Below are 17,850 nucleotides of genomic sequence, written 5' to 3'. Positions count from 1 at the left end.
GCATAAGGATTGCAGGTGCCTTGATCAACCGGCAGGAGGGTCAGGAGTGCTCTCAGGTCCCTCCAATTAGCCTAACCCTCTCTAGCAGGAGGGCCTAGAAAATCTTAAAAAATTAAATCATTTGCTGTAGTTTGTAAATTACAGCATGTACCCAAATTTCTCTTTTAGTTGTCATAATTTTGCATCCTTAATTCTTTGCACATGCCGCAAAAACATGGTCGACTTCTGCCACAGTAAGATTTATAGCACATGTGCCCGTTGATATCAAAAACACTAATTAGATTTGTTTAGAAAGAACAAATCACAGCGAAAAGTGTCAGCTTTGTATCTCATAAAATGAAAATCTCAACAAAAAATATATTCTCTAAGAGACTTACGTTTGCTAATGAAATCAAAACAATATAAAAACAAAATTGCTGCCAATTAGTGATTCAGACATAGGAGAAGTTGTCTCAGGGTTCAACTTTCTGTTCACAGTCCAGAAGTAATTTTCATAATGAAGTGAAATTTGATTTAAGGAGCTGGCTGTGTAGAGTTTTTCTTACAAATAGACTGTACTGTCTTTTATTGTTTTATTTAATTAAGCCACCCATTTGATTGATGTGATCTTAAAAGGCAGGGTAGACTCTAGAGTAACATAAGGAAATATTTCTTCACAGAATGCACACAGAGCAGCTTCCCAGGGGAGGTGGTGGAAGGAAGATAAACTAGGAACAGAATTCGGGAAAGCATGGGAAAAGCACAGAGGATCCTTGGATGTGGAGAAGTGAGAGGAAAGCTTGAAATCAGGTAGGCACTGCAGTGTTGCATCATGAACGGGCAGTCTGAATGCACCTTTGGTCCTTATCTGCTGCCATTTGCTGTGTTTTTGTATCTCCATGCCTACTTTCCCTTTGAAAATTGCTATTATGTTCGGTGAGTCCTTGGGACTGAGGCATGATTGATGCAGCCTAGCGGGCGAACCCACTAAGCCCACACCTTCAGCAGGTGGATGTGCTCAGAGACTAGGTCTGGGTTTCACCTTTACCAACTCCTTTTCCTGCAGGTTCAGCCCTAGGGTTCGGGAGCCGACAGGACTTAGGCGAGGTCCCAATAAGTAAAGGAAGTACAGGAAAAGGCGAATGGTCAGGGCAGGCAGCGTGCAGGCAAAAGTCATGATCCCCGCAGGAGTCAAGGCAGGCGGCGGGCAGGCAGGTGGTGGGCAGGCAGGTGGGCATCAAGACAGGCAGCATTCAGGCAGAGTCAGATAACAGGCCAAGGTTAGGGCAGGTTGAGATCATGCAACGTAAGAATCCAGGCCAGGATCAGGTACCAGAATCAGTCAGAGAGCTACAGGCAAGGAAGGCAAGGGCAAGAACAGGCAAGACATGTTCTAGGACAAATGAGGCTAGGACAGGCACAACACGGACAAGAACAAGGTAAGGCAAGGAGCAGAAATGGGGCAAGGCAAGACAGAGAGCAAGACTGAAGGCAGACAAGGCCAGGTGAGGAACTGGGCTAGAGATAAGGTGAGAAAAAAAGAGCAAGTCAGGAAGCACAACAAGGAAGAGAAGGAGCAACACGCACTGCAGGCAAGGCAGAAGGACCTGTTGCTGAACCTCTGGCTGGTTGCAAGGAACTTCCTTATATACTCATGCAGGATGTGATGTCATCAGCCAGAGCCACAGGAAATCCCAGCTGGAGGACCTATAAAAGAATCCAGAGCTACAGGAAGTACAGCCATGTTCTTTAGAGGCAGCATGATGCCAGAGGCGCTTCAGAATAGAGGTGAGTGGTATTACAATTGCCCTGGGGGAAAATGTACCTGCAGATATCTGCACCTGCTTTTTCTACAGATTCTTTTCCCCTGAAAAAACATTGTGCATAGCTTTGAAATTGAAAATATGTGTGAGTTGTTACCTCCTCTGACCTAACCCTGCCTCTGAGCCCACCTACTTTTTCCACAGCTAGAAGACATATGAGGTATTAAATCCTAACCAATCTGGCTTTCGACGAGGCTTGAGTACTAGTGAGCTTCTTCTTATTTCATTGGTCGATTCTATTAAACATAGTTTTGATCAGGGACAACAGTTTCTTCTGGTATCATTAGATATTTCTTCTGCCTTTGACTCTATTGATCATGAGATTTTATTATACCGCCTTCGAGAATGCGGCATAACAGGGACAGTTCTCTCGTGGTTTGAGAATTATTTGTCTGATCGTTATCAAGTATTTAGGTTGAATCAACAATCATCCGCCCCAGAGCAGTTAAAAACAGGGGTTCCACAGGGGTCAGTGTTGTCAGCCACATTGTTTAATGTTTATCTTGCCCCTATCACAAAGCTGTTGTCTGTCATCACGGATGGATATAAACTGTATGCCGACGACATACAGTTTTATATCAAGGTGCAGAAGTCTTGGCAGGAAACTGTAGATCTACTTCAATTGTGTATTGATTCTATAAAGCGTTGGCTAAAACAAAACAATTTAGCTTTAAATACTAAGAAAACTGAGATACTGTTAATTCATTCCCCGCATATTAAATCTTATTAAGAGTCTATTGTTATTGCTAACATCTCATTTCCTATTACCAGGCCCTTAAGGAGTCTGGGAATCTTGCTTGATGCGTCCTTGTCCTTTAAACCACAGGTTAGAGCAGTCATTAAAACTGTTTTTTTCAAGCTTCGATTGATGGCCGGTTTAAGGCACCTTCTCTATGACCATGACTTTCTGACTGTAGTTCGTGCTGTAATCTTTTCACATCTAGATTACTGCAACAGTCCACTTGTAGGGTTACCTAAGACCACGTTGCATCCTTTGCAACTTTTATTAAATACTGCTGCCCGGCTGGTTTCTCATACGAAACAGACTGAACATATCTCACCAACTCTTTGTAGATTGTGTTATGGGAGTCTCTGTTTAGTGGACCCTTGGGCCGACCTGCTGGATTCTGGAAAAGGAGGACAATGTCTCTAATGAACAGCAGGCCGGGAGGCAGATGTTCAGGCAGGACGTAGATGCTCTTCACCCTAGAAGCTGGCACTCCCCCGGGAGGAGCCCATAGGAGCCCAACCGCTGGGACTTATGTGGCTTCACCCTTGGAAGCCGAAGCCCCCCCGGGAGGAGCCCGTTGGGGCCCGGCCGCTGGGACTTAGGAGAGTAGTGGATCAGGACAGGTAACTGGAACCAGACTAGGACAGTAGCAATACTGTAACTGGGCTCGGGTTCTGGAACCAGGCAGAAACTGTAGCAAGACTCGGGCTAATATCCTTGACAAAGAGATGCTCCATCAGTTTCATCTCTCGCATCCTTGGAAACCAAAACCTAGTACCCGCAGAGGAGACTGCCCTTTGCAACCGTCCCTTCCCGAAGGCTTCACGCCGTCTACCTTTCTTTCTTTGCACCTCCTCTCGCTATGGATGGATGCCTGGCTTCCACGGTGTCTGCCTGCCACCCTCTCCGGCGTCCCTGGACTGGCTTGGGTGCTGCGGCCTGCCATGCTCAGTTGGTACCTTAGGGCGCGCGTGCCGCGCGGCCCTCACTCTTATTTCCTACTTGGTGCGAACCTCAGGGACGTCCCCCTGTGATGATGTCACGCTGCCCAGATATTTAAATCCTACAATGTTTGCTAGCCTTTGAGTTAGCAAGGGGGGGGAATCTTACAAATGGGTTTCGCTCTCCGTACCCATCTACTCTGCCTCTCCAATTTCCTCCTCGGGGGCCTCACTTGCTTTTCAGGTCACTATCAGGAAACCGGTACTCGCTCCTCGAGAGCCCATGTTCCCTGACTCGCTTCCTGCTCCTACCTTATCTTCTGCCTGGAAGGATTCGCTATCTTCAACACCAGTGAGTACGACCATCTTCACCTCAAAGCTGTTCCCTGGAACCAGGTACTCGCTGCTAGAGGGCCTGCCTCCATTCCAGCTCTGGTGCCATCTCCTACGTGGAACCGCTGTGTGAGTACATTACCTTCAAGCCTCTCAGCTCTCAGGGATCAGGTACTCGCTCCTCAAGGGCCTGCTCTCCCTATCTTGGGGTTCTCCGTACTGGGGCTTTGTGCATATTCCACTGTACTCATTATTCTCAGTTCTTTCCATTACAGCACTGCTACGGGAGGAGTCGCTGTTCCAGTGCCTGAGGGACACTAGCCCAGCCGAGCTACTTCTACTGCTCACTACTGCCACCTCTGGTGGCTTCATCACTTTGTCTAATAAAAGATCAATCTCTGTGTTTGTGTTTCTCCAAGGGTCCACCCAAACATCACTAATTATAAAACTCGGCAGAATGACTGGTCCGACTTACTACCCTGGGCCGAGTTTGCCTTAAACTCCCACCAGTCTGCATCTAAATGGGTTATCTCCCTTTCAAATACTATATGGACGCCAGCCTCTGCCTCCTCTGTCTGTATTTCTCCAGCAGCGCAGGCTTCTGCACTAGAGTTACATCAACTTTGGGAGCACGCCAAACAACTTCTACAGCAAGCCGCCCAGAAGTCAAAGTAGTTCTACGATGCCCATCATCAGGCAGCTCCTCAATTTAACCCTGGAGACAAAGTGTGGCTCAGCATTTGCTTTCTTCACTTAAAACTGCCTTCAGCCCACTTCGATCCCAGATACATCGGGTCTTTTGCTGTACTTCGCCGGCTGGGCCTGGTCACATACAGTCTCCACCTATCGACATTGCTCAAGATTCATAATGCCTTCCACATCTCACTATTAAAACCTCTCATCTTGTCCGAATTCTCCAAGAAACCTCCTGAGCTACAACCTCTGCCTTCAAAGGAGGACATTACATGTCCTCCTTTGATGCCAGTCATGTCAATATTTGATCTCGTGGGAAGGATTTCACCCAGAAGAAAACAGCTGGGAACTGGCTGTCAATAATTTTGACAAAGAACTGATCAAGCAGTTCCATGTCTTTCACCCAAGAAAACCCAAATTCCCAGGGAGGGGCCCTAAGAAGGGGGTACTGTTACGCCTGTCGGTCACAAACGGCTGCAACCGCTGTTGCTCACCTCTTGCCTCACTGCACTGACTCCATTGGGAAGACTTGCAGCCTCCGTCAGCTATCGCCGGCTTGCCCGCCCCTGTTCCCGGGCATCCCTGGATGGTGTGGACGCTGCCAACCGCTGTCTTACCCTCGGAGCTCCTTAGGTGCGCGCGTGTGGTTCCGGGCCACTATTATGCACGTCATGGCGGGAACCTCGGGGGCGTCCCCCCCGGATGACGTCATTCTCCATGGACTCTTAAGCCGCTGGCCCTGTCTGCCTACGACTTGGCAACGAATTCCCTCATTGCTGAATCCGCTTTGCTCACTACGGACCTTCCGTTCCAGCTCCTGCTTCCTCGGCTTGAGATGCCCTGTGTACCTGCTCCTCGGGGTCCCTTTCCTCATCTCTGGCTATCCGCTCCTCAGAGGGCCTTGCGCCTAGGACCGCTGCCTGTCCCGTTCCCTGGGGCTTCCTCTGGAACCATCACTACTTCCACTGTGAGTACTTCGCTTGCGGACCATTACCCTATTCTCTCTACTGTGGAACCCTCATCGGTGTACCCCGCTCTGTGGACCATTGCAGTATCATCTCTACTGAGGAATCCTCTCTTGGGTATACCCCACTCCACAGACCCTGTGGCACATCTGTGCCTGTGTGACTTTCTTGCTACACTCCCCGCTCCGCAGGCAGTGTCTCTCTCTCTCTCCAGTACCTGCTGTCCTGCCCACCCAGCAGCTGAGACCTCGCCTCCCGACGGTGAGACTCATGGGCCTCCTCCCTGTGGGCGGTACGATCTCTCACCTCGGCCCAGGGCCCACAAACCCACAAATCCTAACACTTGTATATGAGTTTTTAATTATTTGATCTTTTATTCATCAGTTTTAAATAATATTATTAGTATGTTTAGTATTATAATTATGTATTTATTTTATTTCTTGATTTTATTGTTTGATATTTGAGGAACGGTGATGGTTCTGTTTTTCATTATTGTACTGCATAGAGAGACTGGCTTCTTGTGGTTTCCAGTTCAATTTTTATCCGTGTGTTTGTATTTCTACTTTATGGTTGCTCGATTCTGTATTTGGTGCGGGTCTGTTTATGTTCTGCATGTGTGACTGAAGTGAGGCATTTTTCTAATAGGAAGTGTATTAGTGCATTCAGGCTTTCAGAGGGTCAAGCCCACACCCAACACCATCACAATAAGCTTAATACCATATGGGTTCCAGGTGTCTTTTTTGCAGGGAATTCTAGTTGCATCCCAGCAGTGCATGTAAATATAATGTAAGTGATATTTTTACCTTAGAAGGAGCAAAGAAGAAAGCTGCCTTAGCCGTTGCTCCAATCCAGTGAGATCCAGGAGTCCGGAAGAGAGGAGAAAGGTGTGCAGGGAGAAAGGCCGAAGCATTGGAAATTCAGGTAGCAAAGGGTGGGTCTCTGAGAGGCAGCAAACCCAGAATCTATCCAAAGAAGCCTTAAACCCATAGAGCAGAAAAGGGGAGACCCCAGAAAGGTGCATGAGCCAAGGTAAGAAATTCCCTTGTGATGTCTCAATCCCTGCTCAGAGAATTTTCAGTACTGAAAGAATGCGTCATTTCCAGCTGTTTAACTTGAACTGTTGGCTACAGACCTTAGTAACTTGGACCACTAAAGTACTGAGTGCGGTGTCTGATTGGGGCTGCCCCCCATTCAAGCGCCTTGGACCTTGGAATTTAAGCCTTTCCATTCACTGAGGGATTCATGCCAGGGTTTGAGAGAGTCAGTCTTGGACTCAGATCTGATACTGAGTGGGGCTTTCCCCGGCAATAAGTTGTACGATTCCCAGAAGAATCCTTTACCTCTTTCAAGGGAGAGAGAAGCTGGGATCTCCAGGAGGGAGTTTGGCCTAGTAGTCAGGACTAAGCAGTGTACAGATGAGGAATGTACCATCTGGCCACAGCACCTGCTGCAACGGTAGTTTCCTGCCTGCGTATTAACAGCTAACACCAAGGTTCAGTGTAGCTTTTTTGTTTGGAGACTGAAGCAAGAGGTTTTTTTGGTTTTTTTTTGTAGTTCCCCTGTTCTTGGCTCAATACTTTTGCTGAGTGGTTCAGAAAGCACAGAGATGTTTGCTAACCCATATCCAACGGTAAGCAAAAGGGGTCTCTTTTTCTGGGAGGAAGTTTTTTTTTTTTATTCGTCCTTCCTGCTCGAGAGGAGTGGAAGGAAAAAAAAGAGGATTTTTCCCTGTTTTTAGTATTTTTGGATCCTTCAGAACGAAAGATAGCTGGGGGCTGCATATGTATATATTTATATGTATAGCTAAAGGCTAACATTGTTGCAATTGTTAAATCCTCCACTAGATGTCACCAATGTCCAATTGTTGGCAAGCTTAACTGGTACATGTCTATCAGAAAGCACTCACCAAAAATGGCTGGGCTTTGTGATATATATGATATCCACATTAAAAATATATATTTCATGTTTATTTTGTAATGGATTGCTATTTTTAAAGGTTATTAGTTCATTATTTTTCTTTTGCAAAGTATCACTTTTTCCTTCTAACTTATTTGGCTATCAGGCGACATTATTCACAAGTTCTATTACGGTAGTATTTATTGTAATATTTGTTTATTGATTTTTGTATTGATGTTTGCAGGAATTTGTGGTAAATCAAGGAAATAAATAAACTAATCTAAACCCTCTGTGTGTTTCTCTGCGATTGGTTTCTTATGGTGACGTACCCCAGAGGCATCTGACTTCTTAAAAGAAGCATGAAGCTAATGAAACCTGGACCGTCATGCAAAGGTCAAAGAGAGAGAGAGAGAATTTGAGTCTGGTAGTGCCCACACAATCATTTAAGTTAGATCACACCTCAAGGGTGGGAATGTATCAGGTACATGTTTATCAGACCAGGTCTGGATGGTGGTTTATCACCAATGAGATAGTCAGGAAATCTGAGAGACCCTGTTTCTCTCTAGGGAACAGGTTTTGGTGCATGCTTGAGATAGGAAATTAGTTTCACATTACCCAGGCCCGTTCCATTCTCAGAGAGAGCTGCACATATTGTCTGAACCACCAGCTCCTTCCTATGTGTATTTCTTGGAGTCAGGTCAAACAGGGCCAGTGCTATCTAAAAGGAAACACAGGTGGATGCCTAAGCTTCAGAGGACCACAAACCGCAAGTGTCACCTTTTCTCTCTTTTCTGTACCCACTCCTTCCGTGTGCTTCTGCCACATCTTGCTTCCTCTAAACGTCTGTAGTCTCTGTCCCGTTCTGGTGCTGGGCACAGGGGAACATGGGAAGGGCCAAGAACTATACAAGACCCTTGACCTCCTGACTTCTGGCACACTGGGGAAAAGCAGAGTCTTTTCAAGGCCCTTGGGGTTTTTCTCACACAGGGGCTCTTCATGCTCACCAGTCAAGCATTCCAAAAAGACACTCTCCACACCAGTGCTGTTCAAAACAAAAAAATCTTTAATGATCTGATGGCAGGGTTGAAACAAAGTCCAAAATCGGTGGCACACTTCAGAGCAATGCTCCAGTACTGCAATACAATCCACAGCACAAAAATAATCAGTCTTTTCTCACTCTCCTTCCCAACACAGGTCAGCTCTACAAGCTGGGTATCCCTTTCATCCTGGGCCTTCCTAATACCTGATTAATATTTGAAATATTTTCCTTAAGGGTTCCTTTTCTCCTCGTCTCTCTCTTGAGTCTCTGGTTGATTGCTGCTGAATCAGAATTTGACTCTGGTAGACCTTCCCAGGCAGGCAGCCTCTCCTCTGGCACCTCCTAGTATACACAGCCCCAGCCTGCAGGGAATCCTCTTCTCCCCCTAGGACTCCTCAAGATCTGGCACTCTTCAGAACTCTTTCCCTATTGTGAACTGCCCTGAAAGGGGAAACCTCTTCCGGTCTGGTGTAAGGCGCAGACTTACAATGGAGCTGGCGGGGGACACTCTCAGAAGCCCTCTGCTCCGATTGGATGCTGCAAGTGAGGGAACTGGACCCCACTCAAAATCGTCTCCCGCAGGTAGGGAGGGAGAGCACTGAATGACTGGATTTCTTCTGCTGTATAATAATAAAGGCTTATTAGCCGAAACAATAACGAGATACAAATAACCACAAACGATGGCACCGAGAATGAATTTTCTTTACGTACAATACAGATGTCTTGATATGCACTTACACGGTAGGTTTAGAACACGCGTGTAGGCAACCATACATGCACGTACAGGCTTGCAAGCAAACACACACTGGAATTTTAAACCATGCACGTATTTACGCACGTAAGATTTAAAATACATCCTAATTTTAATGTTCTTCACGTATCTACCTTAAGAAACTCACTCGGGCAGGTGGATTTTAAGACATACTCGCATGAAGGACTTTTCCAGTTTTTCCAGTTGGTCCCAGTCTGTCTCGAGGTCATCCAGACCTCTCTGGTTCTTCAGCCTCACGCCCCCAAGTTAACCCAGAGCCCTACCCCCGGTGTGTTAGGCCTAAACAGATATTTCTATAGACTTGCACCTCATCAGGAGCAGCAGTAAATATATGTGGCTAACAGGCTGCCGCCTGGTGCAGCAGCCTGTTTAAAATACGGGATTATGTGTGCAATTGCTGACATCATTCCGGAGTGCCCAAGTCCGCCCCCAACTCCGCCTCTTTTTTTAAATTCATGCACGCGAATATATGCATGTAATTACCAGCTTTTACTTGTGCACATGTATATACGCAAGTAATTTACAGCTTTTAAAATACATGCTGCTCATGCACGGCCCAGTTACTCACATATATGGGCTTTTCAGCACGTGCAACCCTTTAAAAATTGACCCCTTAGGATGTAACTACTCCTCAGATAGCAGTATGTTCACTGTCCTTCAATCAAGAATGATATTTCAAGAACAAATGTCAGATATGTATTCTGTAGATAATAATTTCATGCAGCAGTACTCTTATTATTTAAGGTATTATAAGTATTAACCAACATATGAACATTAGATTCAAGAATTTGATGCTTTGTACTTACTGTCACTTTTGCAGGTGTTCCTGTTCCTGCTTCCAGGCAGAAGGCAAAAAAGTAAGTATCTCTACTTAAAACTGTAGTTTTGTCTAGTTGTTTGTATTTTCCTTTATCAAACAACTTGTTTTCTCTACTCAGAGTTGCCTTAAGTCTCTGTCTTTTTCTGTGTAAATGATACACTTTTTGTTGTTTGAACTTTTGCCTTTCCTGTGAGCTGGTCTAGCTATACTGTAGACTGCGGTGCAAGGATACTTAGCTCAAGGTCCGTAGCTCGGTCCTATAGCTGGTTTCCTTTCCAGGTCCCACAGCTGGTGTGGATGCTGGATCTGTAGATCTTCTTTTCTTCTTTCTTCTTCAGTGTGTTACCTAGGCTTTAACTAAATAAAATAGGAAGGGACTAACCACACGCTTCACGACAACCTTCAAAGTCACGAAGACCTATTGGCATTGTATCTTTGTCAAAAGGGAAAAATAAAATGATAAGCAAATTTTCCCTATTCTCAGTGTGCAGAAAGAATAAGATAGATTCATTTCTTTTTGCAGCAGTTGCACTGACTTTAGCAGTCACACTGTTCAACGCTCCCAATTTCTGTATCTGCAGCAGCTTCCTTCTCTGGCACAGTAATTGTGAATCAGGTGTGGCTTGGTTGATATTTTAGTTAATTTCCTATCAAGCCGATACAGTAAAAGTTGCGGTAGAGCGGGCGAGCGCCTGCTTTCCTGTGCGCGCAATTTAGTATTCAAATGAGGGCCCGCGGTAAAAAGAGGCGCTAGGGACACTAGCGCGTACCTAGTGCCTTTTTTTTGACAGGAGTGGCAGCTGTCAGCGAGTTTGACAGCCGACGCTCAATTTTGCCGGCATTGGTTCTCAAACCCGCTGACAGCCACGGGTTTGGAAACCGGATGCCGGCAAAATCGAGCGTCCGGTTTTCAACCCGCGAGCCGCGGGCTGATTTTAAATTTATTTTTTTTTTTATTTGTAATTATTTTTTACTTTTGGGACCTCTGACTTAATATCGCCATGATTTTAAGTCGGAGGGGGTACAGAAAAGCAGTATTTACTGCTTTTCTGTACACTTTCCTGGTGCCGGCAGAAATTAGCGCCTACCTTTGGGTAGGCGCTAATTTCTGAAAGTAAGATATGCGGCTTGGCTGCACATTTTACTTACTGAATCGCACGGGAATAACTAATAGGGCCATCAACATGCAACTGAACCTTAACTCACTTTCAGACCCTACCTTAACATGATAATCATTATCATTGAGAAACTCCATTACTTAGTAAATAAATACCATAAATTTGTAAATTTGTTCTTTCTGTTAATTTCCTATCGACTTTTCACTGCTCCCAGTTGTGTATTTCCCTGTTTTATTGTAACTGCAACGTTTTCGATCCGCACCTGTTAATGTTCTTATTGTATCTTACACCCCTTGTTATTTGTAAACCGGCATGATGTAATACCTTTCGCGAATGCTGGTATAGAAAAACACAAAATAAAATAAATAAATACATTTGCATGTTGCGGGCTCTATTAGTTTCGGTGGGGGTTGGATGCTCGTTTTTGACGCACTATTACCCCTTACTGAATAAGGGGTAAAGCTAGCGCGTCCACCGGAGCGCACTGTACTGTATCGGCCTTTTTGATAGGGATTAACAAATCCAACTGTTGTCTTTAAGTTTAACAGTTTCTTGCAGTAACAGATAACTGCAGCCTTTGCAATGAACTTGCTGTGGTAGAACTCACTCAATATTTTAGGATTTTGCACAGTCTCAGAGGTAAATTCTTAGATTTAGTCAGAAGTACTTTCACAGATAAGCTTTCAGTCATTCAGCAGAACAATTGGTACCAGATATATGTTCACTTTCAAATTCTTTCAGCAATATTCCTTAAACTTTCCTGAGCTCAATAAGCTGAATTAAAGAAAGCACGTCTTCCATTGTTTGATTACCATTAACTAGCTCTTGCTTTTCTCTTTCTTACACACATCAATAGGTCCAATATTCTTATACTTTCATAATATCTTCATTAGGCACCAAAGCAGATCCTGTGGAATGACAGGAGCGATGCTTATACCTCTATCCTGTGCCAGCTGCTTTTCCTTTGCTTTCTTTTGCTCTTTTCCTCTACTCGGCTCTTCTTCAGTTTGCCTTCTGTGTCCTTCGGCTGCTGATCTGCTTCTTCCCAAAGCATGTTTCAACCAGACCCTTTTTTTCTGACCAGAATTTACAAAAGAATAGCAGGATCTGGGAGTAATTGTATCTGATGATCTTAAGCTGGCCAAACAGACGGATACATTGATGATAAAAGCCAAAAAGATGCTTGGCTGCATAGGGAGAGGATTGGTCAGCAGAAAAAGGGAGGTGATATTGCCCCTGTATAAGCCCCTAGTGAGACCTCACTTGGAATACTGTGTATGATTCTGGAGATCATACCTTCAAAGGATGGAGTCAGTCCAGAGGGTGGTTAGTAAAATGGTCGGTGGTCTTTGTTATAAAGCATAGGGGGATAGATTTAAAGATCTAAGCATGTAAACCCTGGAGGAAAGGCGAGATGGAGGATATGATGGAGCCATTCAAATATCTCAAAGGTTTTTATGCACAGGAGGTGAGCCTTTTTCAATGGAAAGGAGGCTCAAGAACGAGGGGCTCATGAGATGAGGTTGAAAGGGGGTAGAATCAGGAAATATTTCTTTTATCGAGAGGGTGGTGGATGTGTGGAACAGCCTCTCAGTGGAAGTGGTGTAGACAAAAACAGTTTCTGAATTCAAGAAAGCATGGGATAAATGCAGGGGATCTCCAAGGAAGTGATGAGAATTATAATGCTAAATTAATTGGATGGATGTGCAGACTGGATGGCCCATACAGACTTTTTCTGCTGTCATGTTTCTCTTAGCTAGCAGGAACAATAATTTTTGACACTGTCTAAACCATTGGAGCAACTTTGAATAACCTTAATTAAGTCATAATCACAATTTTCAATAAAAGTATAGATTAACATTGTATTTGGACCAAATCACATTCTTTATTTTCAGGGTCTCGGTGCCTCTTTTAGGCAGTTTTCCCATTTTTTATTACTTATAATGCACTTTAAAAGAGCTGGAAAATAAGGGTGTTTCTGGCCTTTTAAAACCACTCAAAACCTCCATCCAAGGGCAGCCTAGGGGTAAACAATGCCCCCCCTACATGAAACCCCAACTTATTTCAGTTGATTTAGGGCTATTTTTAATGTATTAGGCAACTTTTATATCGTGTCTGCCATCTTGAATTCGGGGCTTTAAAAATTGTGAGAGAGCCTCAGCAGACCTCCCCCACCTGAATTTGGGAGTTTGTTTAATTTTATTCTGCTTACTTTGTCTATTTTTTAAATTTTATTCCAGCCCCGATTAAGCCAAGCCCCCAGAACCCAAAGTAACATCATCAGGACCCCAGAGCAGCATGGCCTGACTTCCTCTGAGCACCGGGGACTTTCTCAGAGCCCTCCACACTGCAGTCTGCCTCCTCTGTCCTCCTCAAAGCAGCAGCAGCTTCCCATGATTGCGGGAGAAGCAGCCTTCCTCTCAGCTGTTTTTCAAAACAGCTGATATACCAACTGGGCTGCCTGCATCGTGGGAGACACAGGGTTCAAACAGCTGATTTACCCCCCACCCTTCCTCAGCTCTCCTGCCTCCACCTACACTGCAAACAGCTAAAAAATAAATAAATAAATAAACAGCATGCTGCTTTTGCCTGTCCAGCCACTGCTGTTATAGCCCAGCAGCCCAGGTAAACTTTATTTTATTTTTGAATTTTTATTTTAACTTGTTTTAATCCTCTGGTTACATTGTTACACCATCTGGACCTCCAAGAACTTAATTGCTGTGATCCATCTCCTCAATATTCCTCTGAGCCTTCCCTGTGAAGAGATGGGCTCTACGGTGCCCATCTGAGAAGAGATCGCTACAAAAACCTCTTGCTATGCCCCCTGCTTGAAGTGGGAGCAGGGGCTTTATGCTCTCATAACATTCCTCCCAAAGGTGAGTGGCACTCCTTCTATGCATATTGACACTACACTGACATGACATGCAGGCAAGGTCTAGCACAGCCCACAAAAAAATTAAAGGGAATATTGGTGATGATGGATGTCTGTGGGAGAGCTCTTTTTTTTTTTGACCCTCAACAAATAGCCTCTGCCCCTTACAAACATGCATTTTGAAGCTTCAACTGGTCTGAGTGCCTTCATGCTGTACACAGTTGTGTGCAGTATTTTTGGAAGCATCATTCTATTTTCCTATGGCCAGACCGTCCGGTCTGCCACTAGATGTTCCTAGGTCCCAGTTAGATATTTCAACTCTTTGAGCCATCCATCCCACTCTGCCTCCTCCCAACTTAAGAACAAAAGAACATAAGAACATGCCATACTGGGTCAGACCAAGGGTCCATCAAGCCCAGCATCCTGTTTCCAACAGTGGCCAATCCAGGCCATAAGAACCTGGCAAGTACCCAAAAACTAAGTCTAGTCCATGTTACTGTTGCTAATAATAGCAGTGGTTATTATATAAGTCAACTTAATTAAAGCAGGTAATGGACTTCTCGTCTAAGAACTTATCCAATCCTTTTTAAACACAGCCATACTAACTGCACTAACCACATCCTCTGGCAACAAATTCCAGAGTTTAATTGTGCGTTGAGTGAAAAAAAACTTTCTCCGATTAATTTTAAATGTGCCACATGCTAACTTCATGGAGTGCCCCCTAATCTTTCTATTATCTGAAAGAGTAAAAAACCGATTCACATCTACCCGTTCTAGACCTCTCATGATTTTAAACACCTCTATCATATCCCCCTCAGCCGTCTCTTCTCCAAGCTGAAAAGTCCTAACCTCTTTAGTCTTTCCTCATAGGGGAGCTGTTCCATTCCCTTTATCATTTTGGTAGCCCTTCTCTGTACCTTCTCCATCGCAATTATATCTTTCTTGAGATGCGGCAACCAGAATTGTACACAATATTCAAGGTGCGGTCTCACCATGGAGCGATACAGAGGCATTATGACATTTTCTGTTTTATTCACCATTCCCTTTCTAATAATTTCCAACATTCTGTTTGCTTTTTTGACTGCCGCAGCACACTGAACCAACAATTTCAATGTGTCATCCACTATGACGCCTAGATCTCTTTCTTGGGTGGTAGTTCCTAATATGGAACCTAACATCTTGTAACTACCGCAAGGGTTATTTTTCCCTATATGCATCACCTTGCACTTATCCACATTAAATTTCATCTGCCATCTGACTTGGATAGCTGGGATTGGTTGCCTTTGCCTTTATAACCCAGCCATTTTGGTTTTGGGATGGTGGTTAGTTTTGGTTAGACACAGAATAGGAAGGTTGTCTGGATTCTCCTCCCTGGTGAGGCCTCCCTGCCTTTTTAGGTTCTTGCTTTTTGAAGAGGTCTTTCACTGTGCACTCCTTGCCAGAGGGACCCTCTGTTTTTAGTTGCAGTAAGATGAACTTTTTCCGGAACCACACTGGGACTCCCATTCCAGGACTGAAGACCAGTGAGCACCTTCACTCCCTGAATGTGACAAGCACCTGTGACAGGCTTGGCAGTGTGAGATAGGGGTGTGCATTCATTTGCAACTTATTGGTAATCTGCAATGTATAGGGCCATATTCGTTATATTTGTGGGGAAGCAAAATGTATCGCGATTCCCCACGAATACAACGAATCTTCACCGAATTATTCAGCCGTCTAAAGGAGCGAATTTAAACAAACCCCCCCCCCACCCTCCTGACCCCCCTAAGACTTACCAAAACTCCCTGGTGGTCCAGCGGGGGTCCGGGAGCCATATCCTGCACTCGGGCTGTCGGCTGCCAGTAGCCCCTGTGACATAGTAAGGGCAAAGGCTATCGGTGCCATTTTGAATACCAGCAGCTGACGGCGTGAGTGCAGGAGATGGCTCCCGGACCCCCGCTGGACCACCAGGGAGTTTTCGTAAGTCTTGGGGGGGGTCAGGAGGGTGGGGGTGTTATAGTTAATTCAATTTTAGCCCTTACCATATGACAGGGTATCCGTGCCATTGGCCGGCCCCTGTCACATGGTAGGAGCACTGGCTGGCCGGCGCCATCTTTAAAGATGGCCACCGCCATCTTTAAAGATGGCCGCCACCGTATTTAAAGATGGCCGCCGCCGCCGTCGTAAAGATGGCGCCGGCCATCCAGTGCTCCTACCATGTGACAGGAGCCGACCAATGGCACGGATACCCTGTCACATGGTAAGGGCAAAGGGCCATCGGCGCCATCTTTATGAGTGGCAGCCGACAGCCCGAAAACGGGAGATCGCTCCCGGGACCACCACTAGACCACCAGGTAATTTTAAAATGTTTTGGGGGGCTCGGAAGGGTTGGGGAAGTTAAGGGGTCATTTTTAAAGGGTCGGGTGGGTTTTTTTTTTATCGGGCCATTGGCGCCATTTTTGAGTGGCAGCCAAAATAGCGCCGATGGCCCGAGAGCGGGAGATCGGTCCCCGCGCCCCCACTGGACCACCAGGTAATCGTAAAAAGTTTTGGGGGGGTTCGGGAGGGTGGGGGAAGGTAAGGGGTTAATTTTAAAGGGTCAGGCCTAACTAAAAAAAAAAAATAACGATGTGAATCGGAACCAATTCCGATTCACATCACCCACATCACCCACGATCAGATTTTTTCCCCCCTCTAGCCGAACCCGATCGTTAAGACGATCGGGCACACGATTCACATCTCTAGTATATACTATGTTTTCCTGTGTGTGAATGTGGGTACAGATTACAGGAATACTGATTGCCACTCGCTTCTCCTTTGTAGTGAAGGGATCCTGAGCTTTGTTATTATCTGTGGATGTTGATGGCATCACTCCTTTACTGCTATCAATTAATTTCAGGGAGTTTCCCCTTCTCCTAGTACAATTTGAAAGTGTAAATCACTTCTCCTGATTACGGCACTACTCATGTACTAGTCATAATTGCTTGTATCTATTGTCCATATTTGTGTATCTGTTGTAGACATTAAATGTTGTAACACACTTTGAACTTTATATTTTTGGAAAGGCATGATATAAATAAATGATGGTAATATTAACTAGTTCAACACCATTCATGATTCTATAAACCTCTATCATAACCCCTCTCAGTCATCTTTTCTCCAAGCTGAAGAGCCTTAACCTGTTAAGCCTTTCTTCATAAGGAAATCATTCTGATGAAGTCATATCTGATGAAGTGGACTTATGTTCTAGCAAACATAGGGCTCAATAAATCTGTATCCATTTGCTTAGGGAGGTCAATTCCTGATAGTCTCAATGAGATGGTGTAGTTGACCATGGTTGAAAGTATTCAAAAGCAAGGGTAATCACATTCTCTCTGTGGCAGCACTTTGAAGTCATTTCAAGCCTTGAATAACTCCAACAGCTGTGTTTAAAGTAGTCTGACTTTATTTATGGGCACAATTTGAGTGTACACATGATTTAAGGATCTGTGCTGAGCATAGGAGTTCCATTTCAATACCCCATTTAACAGATTTCAACAAATTGCTTTCTTTCTTGAAACCATTTCTGTTGGATTCATGGATCTTTGGGCCGAGATAGAGTTGATGCAACCTGCTAGCCCTGCAGGTCCCCACTGTCAGCAGAAGGATCCAGATGAGGCAGAGGTCCAACTGGAGCTTCGCCTATACCAGCTCACATTTCCCCAGGTTGAGCCTTTGTGTGATGGTGCCAGCCGGTCTCTTAGGTGGGGGCCTCTGCTGATGGGATGGAGATCCATTGAGGATACAGCAAATATGGCACAAACAAATCTGGAAGCAGGCCGGGTCAATGGTAGGCAAATTTCAAGAGGTCTAGTAAGCAGGCTGTAGTCAGTGCCAGGCAGCATTCAAGG

At 45.1% G+C, this 17,850-nt stretch overlaps 1 long non-coding RNA gene across 1 annotated transcript; it reads left to right on the top strand.

Moving 5' to 3' along the window:
- The first annotated feature begins 667 nt into the window (after nucleotides 1-667).
- Nucleotides 668-14,024, top strand: LOC115079862. Its single transcript, XR_003853419.1, has 4 exons — nucleotides 668-789; nucleotides 1,640-1,767; nucleotides 9,992-10,028; nucleotides 13,350-14,024. It is a non-coding gene; the product is annotated as an uncharacterized LOC115079862 (long non-coding RNA).
- The last annotated feature ends 3,826 nt before the right edge of the window (nucleotides 14,025-17,850 follow it).

This window comes from Rhinatrema bivittatum, chromosome 1 (genome assembly GCF_901001135.1).
Source record: "Rhinatrema bivittatum chromosome 1, aRhiBiv1.1, whole genome shotgun sequence".
Lineage (NCBI taxonomy): Eukaryota > Metazoa > Chordata > Amphibia > Gymnophiona > Rhinatrematidae > Rhinatrema > Rhinatrema bivittatum.
The sequence above is the reverse complement of the archived record's forward strand: the minus strand, read 5'-3'. Positions and strand labels throughout refer to the sequence as shown.